Source organism: Saccopteryx leptura, chromosome 7, assembly GCF_036850995.1.
Source record: "Saccopteryx leptura isolate mSacLep1 chromosome 7, mSacLep1_pri_phased_curated, whole genome shotgun sequence".
NCBI classification, from domain to species: Eukaryota; Metazoa; Chordata; class Mammalia; order Chiroptera; family Emballonuridae; genus Saccopteryx; species Saccopteryx leptura.
Genome location: NC_089509.1, coordinates 42,873,378 through 42,891,029, shown reverse-complemented (window position 1 = coordinate 42,891,029; position 17,652 = coordinate 42,873,378). Strand labels below are relative to the sequence as shown.

The following is a 17,652-nucleotide window of genomic DNA, read 5'->3' as shown; positions in this document are numbered from 1 at the left end:
TTCTCCTGTGTGCCCTGGTCGGGAATTGAACCCGGGTCTTCTGCACGCCAGGCCGATGCTCTACCACTGAGCCAAACGGCCAGGGCCTTGAATTACACACATTTTAAGTGGACAATTTGATAAATTTTGACACATATATATACACCCACTACCACAGTCTCATTACCTCAAAATTATCTGTCAATCCGCTAGATGACTGATCTATTTTCCATCACTGTTGATAGATTTATTTTTCCTAGAGTTTTACATATAAGAAGTGATATGGGACACATTTTACATTTGGTTTCCTTTGCTCAGCATGTTTTTGAGATTTATTCATGTCATTAGATGTATCAGTAACTTGTATCCTTTTTTTTAAATCTCAGGGTAATATCCCATTGTATGAATATACTACAGTGTTTTTTGTTTGTTTGTTGTTTTTTTTTTTTTAATTTACAGAGACAGAGAGTCAGAGAGTAGGATAGATAGGGACAGACAGACAGACAACAGAGATGAGAATCATCAACCATTAATCTTTCGTTGCAACACCTTAGTTCATTGATTGCTTTCTCACATGTGCCTTGACCGTGGGCCTTCAGCAGACCGAGTAACCCCTTGCTCAAGCCAGCGACCTTGGGTCCAAGCTGGTGAGCTCCGCTCAAACCAGATGAGCCCATGCTCACGCTGGTGACCTTAGGGTCTTGAACCTGGGTCCTCCTCATCCCAGTCCGACGCTCTATCCACTGCACCACTGCCTGGTCAGGCTGTTTTGTTTTGTTTTTATCCATCCATGCAGTCAGGATGTTTCAGCGTTGGGGCTATTAACAATTAAGAAGCTGTTATGAACATTCGTCTTCAAGTCTTTAGATAGATGTTTTTATTTCTCTTGAGAAAACAATCTAATAGTGGCATTGCAGGGTTATGTGATATATTTATAAATATAATCTCCTGAAGTTTCAAACTGCTGAAACCGTTTTAAATCCTCAACAGAAGGTCCAGTTGGTCTGTATTCTTGTCAACACTTGGTATAATCAGTTTTTGTAAAATGTTAGCTTTTCAAGTGGTTACATACTGGCATTTATTTCATTGTGATTTTAATTTGCATCTCCCTGCTAACTAATGATGATCAATTATTTTTACATTTGCATATTGCCATATGTATATTTTATTTTATAAAGTATCAAATCTTTTGCACATTTTAAAAATTGTCTTAGTAGGGTTGAATTTAAGAGTTCTTTATGTATTCTGAATATAAGTCTTTTATCAGATATGTGTATTATGACTTTTTTCTCCTGTGGATAGTCATTTTGTTTTCTTGAAGGTGTCTTTTGCAGATTAAAATTTGAAGCCAATTTTATCCTTTTTTTTGTTGTTATCATGGTTTACTGTTTTGTGTCCTAATTGGGAAGTCTTTATTCAAATTTATTACTATTTTCTTTTATGTTTTCTTATAAAAATTTTAACATTTTAGTTTTTACTCTTAGGTCTGTGTTCAGTTTCTTGATTATTGTAGCTTTTTAGTAAATATTAAAATCAGGTCATGTGACCCCCTCCAACTTTGTTCTTTTTCAAAATTGATTTGGATATTTTAAGTCTTGTGCATTTCCATTTAAATTTTAGAATCAGCTTGACAATTTTTACAAAACACATGCAGAGATATTGATTAGATTGAGTTGAATATATAGATTAATTTGGAGAGAATAATCATGTTAACAATAATAAATCTTTTGGTTCATGAACATAGTATGTTTTTCCATTTATTTGGTTTTTCTTCAGTTACTCTTAGTGGTGCTTTATAGTTACAAGCAAACAGGTCTTATACATTATTCATTGACTTTAACTCTAAGTACTACATGTTTTTTGGATGCTATTGTGAATGGTATTTTTAATATCTCAGTTCCTAAATGTTAATTGCTAGTATATGGAAATTAATTTTGTATATTCGCCATATTTCCTAAAAGCTTGCCAAAATAACTTATATTATTAGTTCTAGTAGATTTTTTTCATATTTTTGACATTTTTACATATACAGTCATCTGTGAATACAGACAACTTTACATCTTCAACTTTGATCTGTATGCATTTTATTTATTTTTCTTGCCTTTTGCACTGGCTGGGACTCTCAATATAATGACTAAGAGTGATGAGAGTAAAGTTTCTTCCTAACCTTTTTCCTGATCCTAGAAGAAATGCCTTCACTCTTTTACCATTAAGTATAATGTTATTTAGCTTTTTTGGAGATGCCTGTCATCAGTTGAGGAAATTTTCTTTTATTCCTAGTTTAGGGAAAGTTTGTTATCATGAATAAATATTATTTCTTTTCAAGTATTTTCATGAATTTATTGAGATTATTACATGATTTTTTTTAGTCTGATATGATGGATTGCATTCATTGATTTTTCCAATATTATTTATAATAAGGAAGTTATGTGTTTTCTTTCCAGTAATTAATCCTATACTTTGTTGAATTTAATTTTTTTTTTTTTTACTTAAACAATCTAAGAATTTCTTTCTTTTAAAGGCACTGTGTGGCACACTGATATTAAATTGAATAGGATTGTACATGCAGTCATCTTGTGGCAAGTTGTTCTCTCTGAGGCAACACTGAACAGTTATTAGCTGTACCTGGAGTAGCAGGTCTTTAGAGAGACATTGGGAGTCTCCAGGCTGAGCGATGACACAGCCAGAGCAAAGAACTTGCTTGTTTCAGTGTCGTCAGTAAGTGTGATTGATATCCCCTCTCTGCCTAGCAGGGATTTGTCCATTTTAAATGTGATCACCTATAAATGATATACAGTATATAGGAACACTCTGAAAAATAGTGTGACATTTCTACAGAACCTAATACTTTGTGTCACTTTCACGGGCCAAAGAAGGAAAGATTGGGAGCTGATCAGAAGAGGCTGGAGAAAATCTGAGACTTCCCTTTGAGATTTCAGCCAAAAGCCTAATAGATCCTTGCCTCTCTGGCTCATTCATTCATCACCTCAGACTGTGGAGCTATTTCTGGACAGCTGTCTTGATGTAGGTGCGGTAACTCAGTCTTTTCATATTTCAGCTGGCCCTCTTGTGTCCTTAGATCCAGTCGGTCATGATTGAGTTCTTGCTCCATTTCTTTGTGACAAAGTTCCTGCCTCAAATAAAGCTTGTGACATTTTTCTCCCCACTCCTCTCCCTGCGGCATCTCTAGTAACTTGGCAATTGGAGAACTGTAGGAACTCTACCTAGCCCTCCTAAAAATCCTTACGTTTGGCCCTGGTGGCTCAGCGGTAGAGCATCGGCCTGGCGTGCCGGGGACCCGGGTTCGATTCCCAGCCAGGGCACATAGGAGAAGCGCCCATTTGCTTCTCCACCCCCCCCCCCCTTCCTTCCTCTCTGTCTCTCTCTTCCCCTCCTGCAGCCGGGCGCTGGGGATGGCTCCTTGGCCTCTGCCCCAGGCTCTAGAGTGGCTCTGGTCGCAGCAGAGCGACGCCCTGGAGGGGCAGAGCATTGCCCCCTGGTGGGCAGAGCATCGCCCCTGGTGGGCGTGCCGGGTGAATCCCGGTCGGGTGCATGCGGGAGTCTGTCTGACTGTCTATCCCCGTTTCCAGCTTCAGAAAAAAAGAAAAGAAAAAAAAAAAATCCTTACATGTTTGACTAATTCCTAAAGCCTTAGACTAGTGATTTTCATAAATGATTCTATTGTGACACACAGGCAGACATAAATTTTACATAATTCCCCCAACTTTATTCACACACAATTGAAACGAGGATTTTACAAAATATTCTTACCTTTAAAATGTGTGAGCTATTTTATGCTCTTTCATTAAGTAAAAGTGTTGGTCAGATCCCACTAATAGGTTATGTTTACCGTTGAGGAAACACCATTTTAGTTGATATTCAAAATGTGGTGATTTTAAATAGAGCAATGACATTTATTATTTTAATTTACTAGTAAAATCTATTAAGAATCTAATATTTCAATTTCAAGTGTTTTTCTCTTAAATAGCCTTTCAAAAAACTTGCTTACCCATTAACTTTTTATACTAAATTGGGTTAGATTTAAGTCTAATTAACTCAGATCTTTGTAAGCAATAATTGATTTCAATCATATTAAATTCAGTTACTTGTCCTTATAAAATACTTTCTTCTTTGACACTGCATGGGTGTTTAATTTTTAGAAGTTAATAAATTTTTTGATAGAAGTAATTTTATAGTTAGGTAGAAATATAACAACTTGTTCCTCTCCCTGAAACTTACTGAAGTAGATATATATATATATTTTTTTTTTTTACAGAGACAGAGAGTCAGAGAGAAAGATAGACAGGGACAGACAGACAGGAACAGAGAGAGATGAGAAGCATCAATTATCAGTTGTTCATTGCGACACCTTAATTGTTCGTTGATTGCTTTCTCATATGTGCCTTGACTGTGGGGCTACAGCAGACCGAGTAATCCCTTGCTCAAGCCAGCGACCTTGGTTCCAAGCTGGTGAGCTTTGCTCAAGCCAGATGAGCCTGTGCTCAAGCTGGCGACCTCAGAGTCTCGAACCTGGGTCCTCTGCATCCCAGTCCGACGCTCTATCCGCTGCACCACCACCTGGTTAGGCTGAAGTAGATATCTCTGATGTCACTGGAGTGACCTTCCAAGTTCAACTGTTACTGCAAGTATTTAGAGGGGTTTTTCCTATGTAAACCTGGAAAGGCAACAACTATTTCCAGAAATTTATTTGACTAGTGCTTTGAGTTCTAATAGCAGCAAATATGTTATTATTTTTAAAACACAAAGAGTATTGAATATTGAAATTTTAATTATAGATTATGCAAATCTGTCAAATAAGAAAAGTATATATACTTTACATAATGTACTTTGTCTAATCTCTTCTTCCTGTTTACTTTCAGACCAGATAAGAATAGCTATCTTCAATTTCTTAAATATCTGCCCACTTTCTGGATGCTACTTTTCTTGCTCTGACTCCAGTGACCTTTGATCTAGTCCTCTCAGGTATCACTAATATACAGTAACTCATTCAGATTGTTCCCTCTCAGCTTCCTCTGAAATAAGGAGAGAGGCCATGTTGATGGGAAAAATTCACAATAAAAAATAAATAATATATTCTTAGCTCTTCAAGAATATTTGTTTAAAAAATAAAAGACAAAAGACTTATTTATACAATAATAGGTACGTGTGAGGTAGTGGGGGGCAGGGCAGCACCAGGTAGGGTAAATAAGTAAGAGATGAAAAAGTTCCATTCACATAGGAAGATATTTTTGGGTGTGTTTTTACAATGGGTTCTCTCTGTGAGCTCTCTAATAAGTTCTCCTCAGTTCTTCTTACAATTCCTTCTCTCATTTTGCATAAATTGGATCTTCTGTATCTATTCTCCTTGCCTTTTAAATGCTTTGACTCATAGTTGAATCTCTGATAATTTCAATATCTGCACCTCCCGTAAGTTTGAATCTGCTGTTTTTAATTTTGCTGACTCATATTCTTGGTGGCGGCTTTCCTTGAGTGTTTTGTGATTTTTGGTGATGAGGTCATGTTTTGGGGAATCATATCTGGTGGAAACTTTTGAAACCTGTATTTAAAATGTGTTCTTCCAGAGAAGATTTACTTTTAGCTTCTGTCAGATATCTTGGGACGATGTTTTAAGGGTTTTTTAAATTTTGGCCAACATATAACATGAATTCTGGCTCTAAGCCTGCCTGTTCAGGTGGTACATTGGTGGTAAAGAACTCTTGAAGAGGTTATTTTTTATTCTGTACACAAAATCAAGGTTAAGACAGACAATAGATGAATGGATACACTATTTCTCTCTGCACATTATGTTCTATATTGTTTTATTTTCAGTGCCATTCATAGTTGCCTGATTTATGCCAAGATTTCTAATCTGACCTTTCACTATTTAAGGAACCAGGTTTTATCTCCTGATCTTTTGGTATAAGTCTGGTAAACTACACACTTAACCACCCATAACTGGCTGACGTGTCCAGAGTAATGGCGGCCTAGTGCTCAAACACCTCTCTCGATTTTCACTTTATTTTTGCCTGCTGAACAATTCATTTATATTCCCACCAGCTTAATCATGTATCAGAAAAAAGTTCTTCTTTTATATTTTATTCAGCATTTTTTGTTTGTGCTATACCAAGAAGGGTGTCTGTGGACATTTAAGTGTAATTTGGCAGAAATGGAAATTCCAGGACAGTTTATTTTTGAAATGATGCTGGCATAATTATCTATCCATCTGGAAGAAAACAAGGCTGTACAACAGTGTCGTACCATATTCAAAAATAAGTTACAGCTTAATTAAATATCTAATTGTGAAATGCAAAACAATTTAAATGTCAGAGGAAAATTTAGAAAAAAAGATTTTTGTGACTTTATAGTGTGAAGGCTGTTCTTAAATAAGACAGGAAATCCAACTGCTATAAAAGGAATAGACAAATATAATTGACTATATGTAAACTAAAATAAAAATGAATAATAAAAATATAAATAAAACCAAATATAAATTAAATAGGAGATAAAAATATTTGTAGCATATATGACTGGAAAAATTATAACTATTTATAAGGTTGATCCTATGATTTATTAACAAAGAGACTCAATAAAGTCAACAGCCTATTTCCAGATTTCTTATGTATATTAATGAACATCCTTATTATTTGAGATATTATTATCTAATTTTAATATTTTTATCTGATACTTTTAAAAAATATGTGTTTCTTTTTTTCTAATGTGTACAATGTCATGTTTTATTTGTTATTAGGGATACCAAGGTTCAAGGAAAACAAATTTAAGAAATATGATTTGCTGTTACTGAGTTGTCTAATAGAACCCCCAGGTTTAGCAGAGATATCAAAGGTCTTTTTCTTTTTCTTTATTGCAAGTTTAAACCAGATATAAGCCCATTTTCTTGTAATCTCAGGGTGGAAGCTTGGGCAGAGAAGAATAAAAAAAATAAAGAGAGAGAGAGAAGGACAGAAAAAGGGAAGGAAGAAAAGAGGGAGTGAGAGAGAGAAAGAAAGCAAGAGAGAGAGAAACAGAAAAAAAGACAACAACATGAAAAAAAACAAAAATACTTGTTTCTAAGAAGCTGTGAACATAGCCTGGCCATCACAAAGATTCTAGGCTTGAGTTCCCATTACTGAGTGGTACAAGGAACCTTCAGAGGCAGAATTTTCTTTATGGTAGCCCCAGACTATTCCTGCAAAATGCCAGAAGAAGGCACAAACTATCTAGAGCAGTGATTTTCAACATTTTTTATCTTGTGGCACACATAAGCTAATTACTAAACTTCTGCAGTTTGACACAAAACAAGTAGGTGTAATTTTGATTCATTCACACTAGACAGCTGTTGTTGTGTTGGCTATTGTAATTTTTTTTTCTATCTCACAATCTAGGGGAAAGAAGGTAGTGCCCCTAACTAAATAGTTAGGTATTGCATATTTTAGAAATTCTGGCAGCACACTGGTTGAAAATCACTGCTTAGAATTCTGGTCAAGATGGAATAGAGAAATGCGGTACTCACCTCCTCCCACAAGCACACCAAAATTACAGCTAACCTATGGAAAAACCAGCATTCAGAACCACCTGAAGTATGACTGAATGGAAGTCCCACAACTAGAGAATTAAAGAAGAAACCACACTGAAACTGGTAGGAGGGCAGGACACAGGGAACAGGCTAGTCAGATACCCACACATGGCATATAAAAATTGGGAAGGATATGCCAGATGCAGAGTTCCCCTTGAAGAGGGATGGGGTTCCTGCCCCACACTAGTCCCCCTAGATCAGGGTTCCAATGCTAGGAAGGAAAGTCTCCATTACTTCTGCCTTTAAAAACCTGTGAGGATTGAGTCTATGGGAGATGGCGTGCAGCTGGAGTCCCAGGCAGTTTCTCTTAAAGGGTCCACACACAGCCTTACTTGGACTCACACTCTTTGAATTTCAATGGAGCCTGAAAGACAGAAAGGATATATGGGGAGGAACTGAACTGTCAATCATCAAGGTGAGAGATGGGGGGGGCAGCTTTTTCCCAAGCAAAAGGAATAAGGCAGAAGCCTTATTCCTTTGCTGAACTCCCCCCCCCCACACAGAACTGGCAGACAAAAAGGTAATGAAATTCAAACTAGTTATGAAAGAACTGAGATTGTATTAATAGCAAAAAGTAAAAAGAGAAAAAGTAGAATTATATCTTTAATATTCTAAAATAAAGTAACTGATAATCCAGAATTCTATACCCAGCAAAAATATCTTTAAAGAATTAAGTAAAGGAAAGACATTTTCAAAGTAACAAAATAGATGAGTTTGACATTATCAGAATCCTTGATAAAGGAAATTCTAAACTAAAGAATATACTTCAGGCAGAAAAAAAAATAATACCAACGTTCTGTCATGCAAAGAGAAATGAAAAACAAAGAAAGTGATAAAATGTAAATAATTCTAAAGAACAATAGTCTGTTACATTCATGTTTTCTGGGGTTTTCAAAAATGTGATAAAATGGTCATTGCATATAAAAGTAGCATATTATATATGTCAGGAGGGGGTTAAATGTGTTAAAATTTTCTAGGGACCTTGTTTTGTAGGAGGAAGATAAAGACATTGTCTAGTTTTATGCTTTAAATGTACCTGTTGTCATTTCTAAGTTAATTCTAAAAGAATAGACTGTGACTATGTTCCCTTTAATCCACAATAGGTAAAAATAGATTTTTTTTTTTTTTTTTTTTTTTTTTTTTTTATTTTTTTTTTTACAGAGACAGAGAGAGGAAATGTATACACGGGCAGGGGGTCCTCACATTACAACACAATTTCCTTCCTGTGACAATGACATAACCCAAATTTTGGTGTAGGTCAAAACACATCCTAGCCTAAATTACTTACCTATCCTAACACAGTTGTAAAATCATAATCTAGAACATAGAAACACAAACATGCTGCGTTACTGTGTATTCTTCTGCTACACACAACTAAACTAGTTTGTTCGCTCACGTGTAGTCCATAGTATGACACTCAATTTTTAAAAAAGTTTTTATGGGAGTCAGTGTCGTATACTCGAAACGTCTTGTGTCAAGACTGTCATAACCTGAGGATCCCTTGTATTCTCTAAATCAGGATAATGGTTACACTGAGGGAAGGGATAAGGCTGTGATCATGTGAGGGTATCTCAGACTGGGGGATTGGGAGTGTATGATTATTTCTAATATATTCAACCTGTATACATAGTATATATACTTTTCTGTGTATTTGTTAAATTCACAGCAAAAGGGCAAAGTATCATTTTAAGATAATTTTTGAGCATAGTAAATTTATGGAAGTTACACATTCTGTTAACATCTGGAGTCAGTATTGGAGAGCTGTCAGGCTAAGGACATTATTTAACTCTTTTCTTATAAATGCTTTTACTGACTTGTTTTGTTCCACATGTGTTCTTTTTCTAATGAAAAAATCTAATTGATGGATCAGAATCTACCATGACTATAAGTGTTTCAAAGACATCTAGTTTCTTCTAATACCCATTTAGTAGCAGAACTCAGACTTTTAGCTAGTTGTATGAATGTCCACCTTACAGACAGAATTTTCAGCTGCCTGTAAGTGTGGCCATATGACTAATTCCTGGCTAATGAGATGAGTGGTTATATTTTGATAAACTTCTGAGAAGACTCATAAAAGAGAGCTGGCACATTATTATGCCACCCTCTATCACACTGCCTGGAAGTGAAGGACCGAGTTTTAGCAGCTGCCTCGGACCATGGGAATAATGGCTGCACCGTGGGGAAAATGGCGACACTGGAGATGCGAGGACCCCGACTGAACACTTCATGGAGCCACACTGCTAACATGGGACAGTCCGTCTTCTGATGCCTTTTACCCTAAGAGAAAACTTCTGTTTGGTTTCCTCTGATATTTATAGTTAAACCCAATTCTGATGAACATGGAAACAACAAAATAGGTCCTCCAGAGTTTTATCTATTTGAATCTGGCTCAGACAAGTTTTATTTGATCTACAAACTTTCTGGAAAATAAAAGTGATTTTTAAAATAATGTTAAAAATTAAGGTCTTAATATGAAAATCCTGATCTGTGGCTTGTTATGAGGAATCAAATTTGGCATTCTAGCCAGTTGGCTGAAGCTGAAGTGACCGACTTTTTCTTATTGGGCATGGGCTTCATTTATTCACTCAATTTGTACTGAGCTTATATCCACCAGCCTATAATTCTCAATAAAATAGTTTAGTATATTTTTTATTTTAGTGTACTTGAGTTAATTCTGTTTAACACTATTTTCTACCTCGCTTTTCTCCCTTATTATTAAAACAGCTCATTTTTCCTGTTTGAAGAAATCATTTTTTGTTGCTTGATTCTTTCTTGGCTGGATTGCATTTTGGTTTGTAGCAGAAATGATTTCTGGTGACACTAGGTGACATCAGAGACATGCTCAGAGAAGTACCGTGATGTCAAGTAGCATCAAGGGTACTCTAAAACTGGCTATGAAAGTTCAATCAGGGTAAGGTCAGGAAACCTGATCTAGAGAAGCTGGATATTTATAGGGTTAATTTTAATAGGAATTGTTATTTAGTTCATGCTTGCACTAATTACTACCCTTCATATGGAAATAGACCCTTCAACAACACATTCAAGTTCCTGGCATCTTTGTTCTCAGTTTGCTACCAAAACATACACTGCTTGAAAGGGTAAGTGTAGTAATAATTTCTGATTTTTTATTTCAGTACACTATTTTAATAATGCTATCATATTTTAACTAATTCAAATAATTAATTTTAATAAAGAAAATAGATGCACAGCATTAAAACATAGGCGCTTTACTACTCTCAGTACAATTTGTACCTTCCTATTCTGTTCTCAGTTATATAAAGAGAAAAAGAAAATTGATTATTTATATCAGTTAGAGTAGGTGAATAATGCATATTGATTAGACACGTGTCTAAGTTAGATTTCAGTATAAACCAAAATGAAAGAAGATAAACTGCCATAACATTCTAATTGAACTTATTAAAAATCAATAATTTTAAGGCATGCTATACTTATAAAAATTGAAGAATTAGATAGTGAGCAATATTCTTTTGGGAATTCAAAAGTCTTGTTATTTTTTTTCAGAAATTCATGGTTATCTCTCAATGTTCATGGTTTTCTATTTTAAACATAAATTCATTGATCTCATCAGTGTAAGGTGACATCTACATGCTGAGAAATACTCATTGGGACACCTTGTGGAATTGTTCTGCTATCACATGAACAAATCTACTGATAGCTCATTCTCTGAGAATTCAGTGCACACCTGTCAGGTGTACCAGATGGCTTTTTTGTCCCTTAAAATGAAAGACATTATGAATTATATATTTTGGAAAGTGCTGTGAAATACAAGCATACAAAGAAGTCAAATTTGTGCTTTTAAAGTTTAATGTAAGAAGATAGGAAGTGTTTCTTGTCTCAAGAAACAAGTACACTGATTTCAGTTATAAAATTCTGTTCACATAGGTGTAATGGGAAATGGAAAGTGAAATTTATAACCAATTCTAAATTTAGGATTTTACATTATGTAAACCCCTACTCTCAAAGTTCTGTAAAAAGTATTACTTGCTTACTCACTCATCTTTTGGACATTGAGCTGGGTCAAAATATGATGACTTCACATCAATCTTTTCTAAGTGAATAAGCTGCTCTTTGTAAATATGTTACATCTGGGAGAAATTTGCATTAGCACAAACTTTAAGGCAGAAAAGTGTAACTTTTCCATTTTCATCAATATTTTTAAGTCCTTCTCTGAACAAGGCCCTCTGCTGTTTAGAGAGGTACAAGATATTTTGTGTTTGTGGCTTCAAAGGAAATTTAATTTTTTCCGTATAGAAGGTTGGCTTAAGGAAGAAACTAAAATATTTCTTGAGTAATTACTATCTCATGTCTTCATAGAAGATACGTGTTTTGATGACAAATTAGGAAACTCATCTCTGGTCCATTCCTTGAAATTAAGGAAAATGGTAAAGCTCATTTAAATTCTCCTTCCATGGACACAGGAATTCTCCTGTGTGTAGGCGGGGAGGTTACAGAGGGTATAGGGAGATGGACATGAACCTGACTTGGTGGGGGGTATGAACACACAATACAGTGTACAATGATGTGTTATAGAATTGGGCACCTGAAACCTGTATAATGATGTTAACCAGTGTCACCCAATAAATTCAATTTAAAAAGTATACAGTTCGCAAAAATTAGAAGATATTTTATAGCTTCATATTCATTTTGAAATATCCCTTAATAAAGCAATAGAAGCAACAATAAAAACATTCTCTTTCCTATGTTGTATTTATATCACTTCTGCTTGAGTCAAAGTTTTTCATACCCCTTGTGCTGAAGACTGTTATCTTCAACTTAACATTTCTATTACCTTAAAATATAAGAACATTATTAATCTTACATTCAGATGCCAGTGGACAAAGGAATGTTTGTAGCTTCTCAGTGTTGCTCACACAATCCAGAAAACCAGCAGCACAAGAACTGTTCAAGAAAAATTTCTATGTGTGGTGCTTCCTGCCTGGTCTATACTCATCAAGTCTGGGCAGATGAAGACTGTGTGCTAATAGCCATTTATAGACTGAGCACTGAACAATAGAAGGCCCATCAATAGCTCATCTGATACAGTTAAAAGGCAGAACTAATTCTCATGTTGTTTCTATTACTGTCGTGGCTCAGTTGAATCTCTAAGAAAATATTCTGACATTGTTCAAGTACTTGAAGTCCATGTTGATCAAAACGACCTGTTTGACATGATTATTCCCATTCTGAGTAAAGGGGAGACCATTTGCTGCTTTTTAGAGTGGAGCATGTTAGAGGGATCTGAGTTAACTTCTAATAGGACTATTCCTGGTGACATTTATAAGGGTGACTATGAAGACAGAGGCGGCTAGGACAGCCTCAGGTTGTGGAGGGGGTACCTGCCGTCAGTGAGTACAGAATTATAAAGGGGTGTTAGATAAATAAAACTGGTATTTGTGACTTATCTCCTTAGTCTCATTTTCCTTCACATGTATGTACTTTACACATATAAGTGTGGATGTAGTTACATATTCTTTTATATTGGACTGATTCATTATGAATGGAACTCCTCATGATGATTATTTTTTCCTCCCACTTCCCTTAATCTTACTCCATATTTTTACTTGTGAAGTTGTTTTGGAATTGTACCTTAGATGGGTCATATGTTCCTTAGTAGAGTTTAAATTCCACAAGGATATGAACTGTGCCCCACTTCTTGGCAACCCCCCTACAGAGTTGTCCTCAGTGCACCTTATGCAAACCAATTCCTCTGAATCCAGTGTGTGAACTGGATTCAGTAAAGCAACAAGAAACCAATTAGAAATGTATTACAAGCAAATGTTGAAAACATGGTATACACATTTAAAAATGCATCGAAATAGCAGGTGAAAGGGCATTCATCTTGGGAGATTTCTCATTCCTTAGCATGTCACTCTGTTTTTGGCAAATGAAATTATTTGTTTTTAATACTTCTTTCCCCTACATTGCCTTGGCTTAAGGTATATGGAACTTACATAGGGGAGATTATTTGTGAGCTAGCCTCTCACTCAAATAGATGAGTGCTTTTCTCTCTTTTGCTCTACGTCTTCTTCTTCTATTTAATTTACTAGAGAGTGAGGTAACTTGAATTAGCAATGCATCACTTCCCAGACCTCACTTTTGGGATTAACATATCTCCCCTTCTCATGAAGAATGCATCTCAATTGACAATCTCAAAAACTGCAAATGATCACATAATAAGAGTTCTGTGCTGGTCAAAAATGTAAAACCTGCTAAAAAATTAATATGCTCATCAGAGGTAACTTATTAAAATGTCTTTTTAACTGCACTACTGTCTCCTTCTACCATAATTTATGAGGTGTAGACTAGTTTTTCTTCATTGATCTCCTATGGGGATTGCAATCAACATTTGGTTTAGAAGATAGCTTTATAAGTGCTTCCTTTAAAAATTGCTCAGTGTTTAAGGAGCTGTTTCTGAATGGTGTTGCTAGCCCATTTGTAGATGAGTAATCTTTTTTTCTTACTAATTTGTAAATTTGGTAAATTGTGAAAGTAAATTTATTCACAAAAGAAGAAACATGGCCCACATATAATAAACATCCCTGAGAGCAGTAGCCTTCACTAGAGCGAAGCACTTCTGTGGAGATTGTTCTATTTTCAGGGTTGCTGACCTTTTGCCTCCTTATTGGTTGCCATAGTGATGATCTGAGCTCTGCTTAAGAGAGCTTTAGTAAAATGAGGGAATCAATAAGCTTTTTCACTTTAATGTTTATATTAATAATATGTAATAACATATCAAAATAAAATTTAGCTGTATAAATGTATATAATAGTGCAATTTTATTTTTAAAAGTATGTTTAAATAGATGTTTATATAAATTGCAAGTGATTAAGTATATTCTTTGGCTTCTTTAGAATACCTTTATGAGTACATAAAAATATAGATACAACTTGAAATGTAAATTTGAACTTTCACTGTAAAATGGATCATAAAACTCTTATTTTATAAGCACATTTCAAAAGTTGCAAGTACCATGGTTAATGATTCTAAAGCAAAGTCAAATTAGAAAACTCATTTACGCCTTGTCATAAGGACACTCGAGGCCAAGCTCTCCCTGTGGGCACCTGCACAACTTCTAATGATTTCAGAGAAACCCTGAAGCACTCAGAGGCAGGTTGGTCCTCTGCCAGAATTCACTAAGCAAAGTAGAAGAGCATGGGTTATGTTTGTTTCCAAAGTTCACTTACCAGCTTTAAATCTTTCATTCATTGGTTGTAGATAGACTACTGTTTTTAAGACTATAATGAAACTTCTATGAACATACTTTTGAGAAATTTGATTATTTTTTTCCTTTAGAGTTGAACAATATTTGTTTTCAAATTATATGCAAATATTCTGGTTGAAATGGTAAGTAATGTAATATAACTATGATTATCAATTGCAAACAAGGAAGTCTGAGAACTGGCTTAATTCGCAAGGTCCATTATCGCTGAAATTTGTTTAGACTTGCAGGTGCAGGTGTTATGCTGCTGCTTTCTATGCCTTGTCTGTAACCTTCTTACTGGCCTAACAGTCAGCCAGGGGCGGGGCGGGGAAGGGTACAGTTTGCCCAAGGCATAATGGCCACACATAACCCACTTCTTTCTCTGCAAAGCTTGAATTTTTCTTTTCCTTGATGTTTGAGAACCTACAATTAGGTTAAGAAACCAGAATTCTATGCCCATATTCTATCAAATATACCCCAAGAATTATTAAAAACAAAAATCAACATCCCTGATGGTAGGACTTAGGGATAAAATTAAATTGCTGCTGAGATTGTCTGTAGTGAATGAAAAAATGAACTAGGTGCTCATGTCAAAATAACTTCTTTTAAGAACACCAGAAATATCTGACATCATAGATTTTTCATGTATTGCTGTTTTTTCTAAGTTAAAAAGATTTCTTAAGTATAGGATGAACTTTAAAAAAAATTGGCTATATGTGTTTTAAAATTAGACTGGCAAATTTAATTATATCCTTATGTTATTTGGTTTCAATTATCATATTTATTTTTTTCTAAAACTAAAACTAAAAGTCTTATCCTTTACTTATTAAGAAAAACTAGTAAAACTTTCAGTGATTCCACTATTCAAGATCTATTTATTGACCATTTACCACTGTAAACATGGGATATAGTTGAGAACAAAGCAGGCAAAGTTCTTCTATCATGAAGCATATGTTCTTTGGAGGAAATCAGATAATAGATAAATGAATATATGATGTGCCAGGCAGTGATAAGCTCCAGAAATTAAAATAAAACAGGAAAGGGTATAGAGAGTGAATGGGGAATGAGAAGGAAGGACTATTTTAGATAGGGTTGTCAGCCAAGACCATCATTTCCTGCCAGGATTATTTCATTAGATTTCTAATTTGTCTCTTTGCTTTTACTCTTCTGCCCCTAGTGTCTTCACACAGCAGCCACACAGAATATAAATTGGATCATATTTCACTTGCCTGTTCAAAAATCCTGCAACAGCTTCTCCTTAGGATAAAATTCAGCCCTTTTATTTGTTTGTTTGTTGGTGTTTTTTTTTTCATTTTTCCAAAGCTGGAAATGGGGAGGCAGTCAGACAGACTCCCGCATGCACCCGACCAGCATACCCACCAGGGGGCGATGCTTTGCCCATCTGGGGCATCGCTCTGTTGCGTCCAGAGCCATTCTAGCGCCTGAGGCAGAGGCCACAGAGCCATCCCCAGAGCCCGAGCCATCTTTGCTCCAATGGAGCCTCGCTGTGGGAGGGGAAGAGAGAGACAGAGAGGAAGGAGAGGGGGAGGGGTGGAGAAGCAAATGGGCGCCTCTCCTGTGTGCCCTGGCCGGGAATTGAACCCGGGACTCCTGCACGCCAGGCCGACGCTCTACCGCTGAGCCAACCGGCCAGGGCAAAATTCAGCCCTTTTAGCCAACAAGATCCTACAGAATCTTCTATTTTTTCTTCTCTGACCCCATTTCATTCTGTCTTTCTCTCTGTTTACTGCAGTCTAGGCCTCAGTTGTTCCTGAACACACACACCAGCAGGTCTGTATCTCAGGGTACCTTGCACACGCTCTCCCCCTGTCAGTACATGCGTGGGGAACGTGCTTCCACGAGACAGCTGCCACTGTTCCTCCCGCTGGTGCAGTCTTTCATGACCACATGGTCTAAAGTAACATCGGCCATCATTCTTTCTTTCTGTGTCCTTTTCGTCATAATACTGCACTCTTGGTGAGTGCGTGAGAACATGAGTGTCACAAAAGCAAAGATTTGGTCTCTCTTACCACTGTCTTTCGTCAGCTGGAATGGTGGCAGCATATTGCAAGAACTCAATAATCATTTGTGGCATGAATGAATGACTGTGTTTTACGGATGGACCGCAGAAAACTAGGGAGAAACGAGTAGAAAAATGTCAAGTCCTTGGAGGTTTTATTTTTATTTTTTTATTTTATTTTTACAAGGACAAAGAGAGAGTCAGAGAGAGGGATAGATAGGGACAGACAGACAGGAACAAAGAGAGATGAGAAGCATCAATCATCAGTTTTTCATTGCAACACCTTAGTTGTTCATTGATTGCTTTCTCATACGTGCCTTGACCACAGGTCTTCAGCAGACCGAGTAACCCTTTGCTCGAGCCAGTGACCTTGGGTCCAAGCTGGTGAGCTTTGCTCAAACCAGATGAGCCCGCGCTCAAGCTGGTGACCTCCGGGTCTCGAACCTGGGTCTTCCACATTCCAGACCAACGTTCTATCCACTGCGCCACTGCCTGGTCAGGCAAGTCCTTGGAGGTTTTAAAAAAAGACCCCCCTGTACAAGTGCTTCTTATGTCCCCAATTCTATCCTCACTGTCACCTGGCATGGCATAACCATTCTTTGCTGCAGCCTAGCACAGACAGTCTTTGCCAACTAACGTAAGTGTACACTGTGTATCTGCACGTTACAGATGTGAAATTTTTATGACCGTATTTCCAATTTCTAAAATATTTCACATGGGTCATGTAAGGCCAGTAGTCATGGCCATCACAGCCAGTCATGTGCGGGTCCCCGTTAGATTTGGGCAGACGGTAAAGAAACTACGGGGCCAAAAACTGCTGGGCCATTCCTTTATTCTAGTCTCGCACCCGGCAGGCGA

The 17,652-nt window shown here is 36.4% G+C and overlaps 1 protein-coding gene across 4 annotated transcripts in view; it reads left to right on the top strand.

Moving 5' to 3' along the window:
- Positions 1-17,652, top strand: part of ACVR1C (activin A receptor type 1C) — a 102,552-nt gene that overhangs the window by 38,498 nt on the left and 46,402 nt on the right. The gene's annotated exons all lie outside the window — the stretch shown is intronic.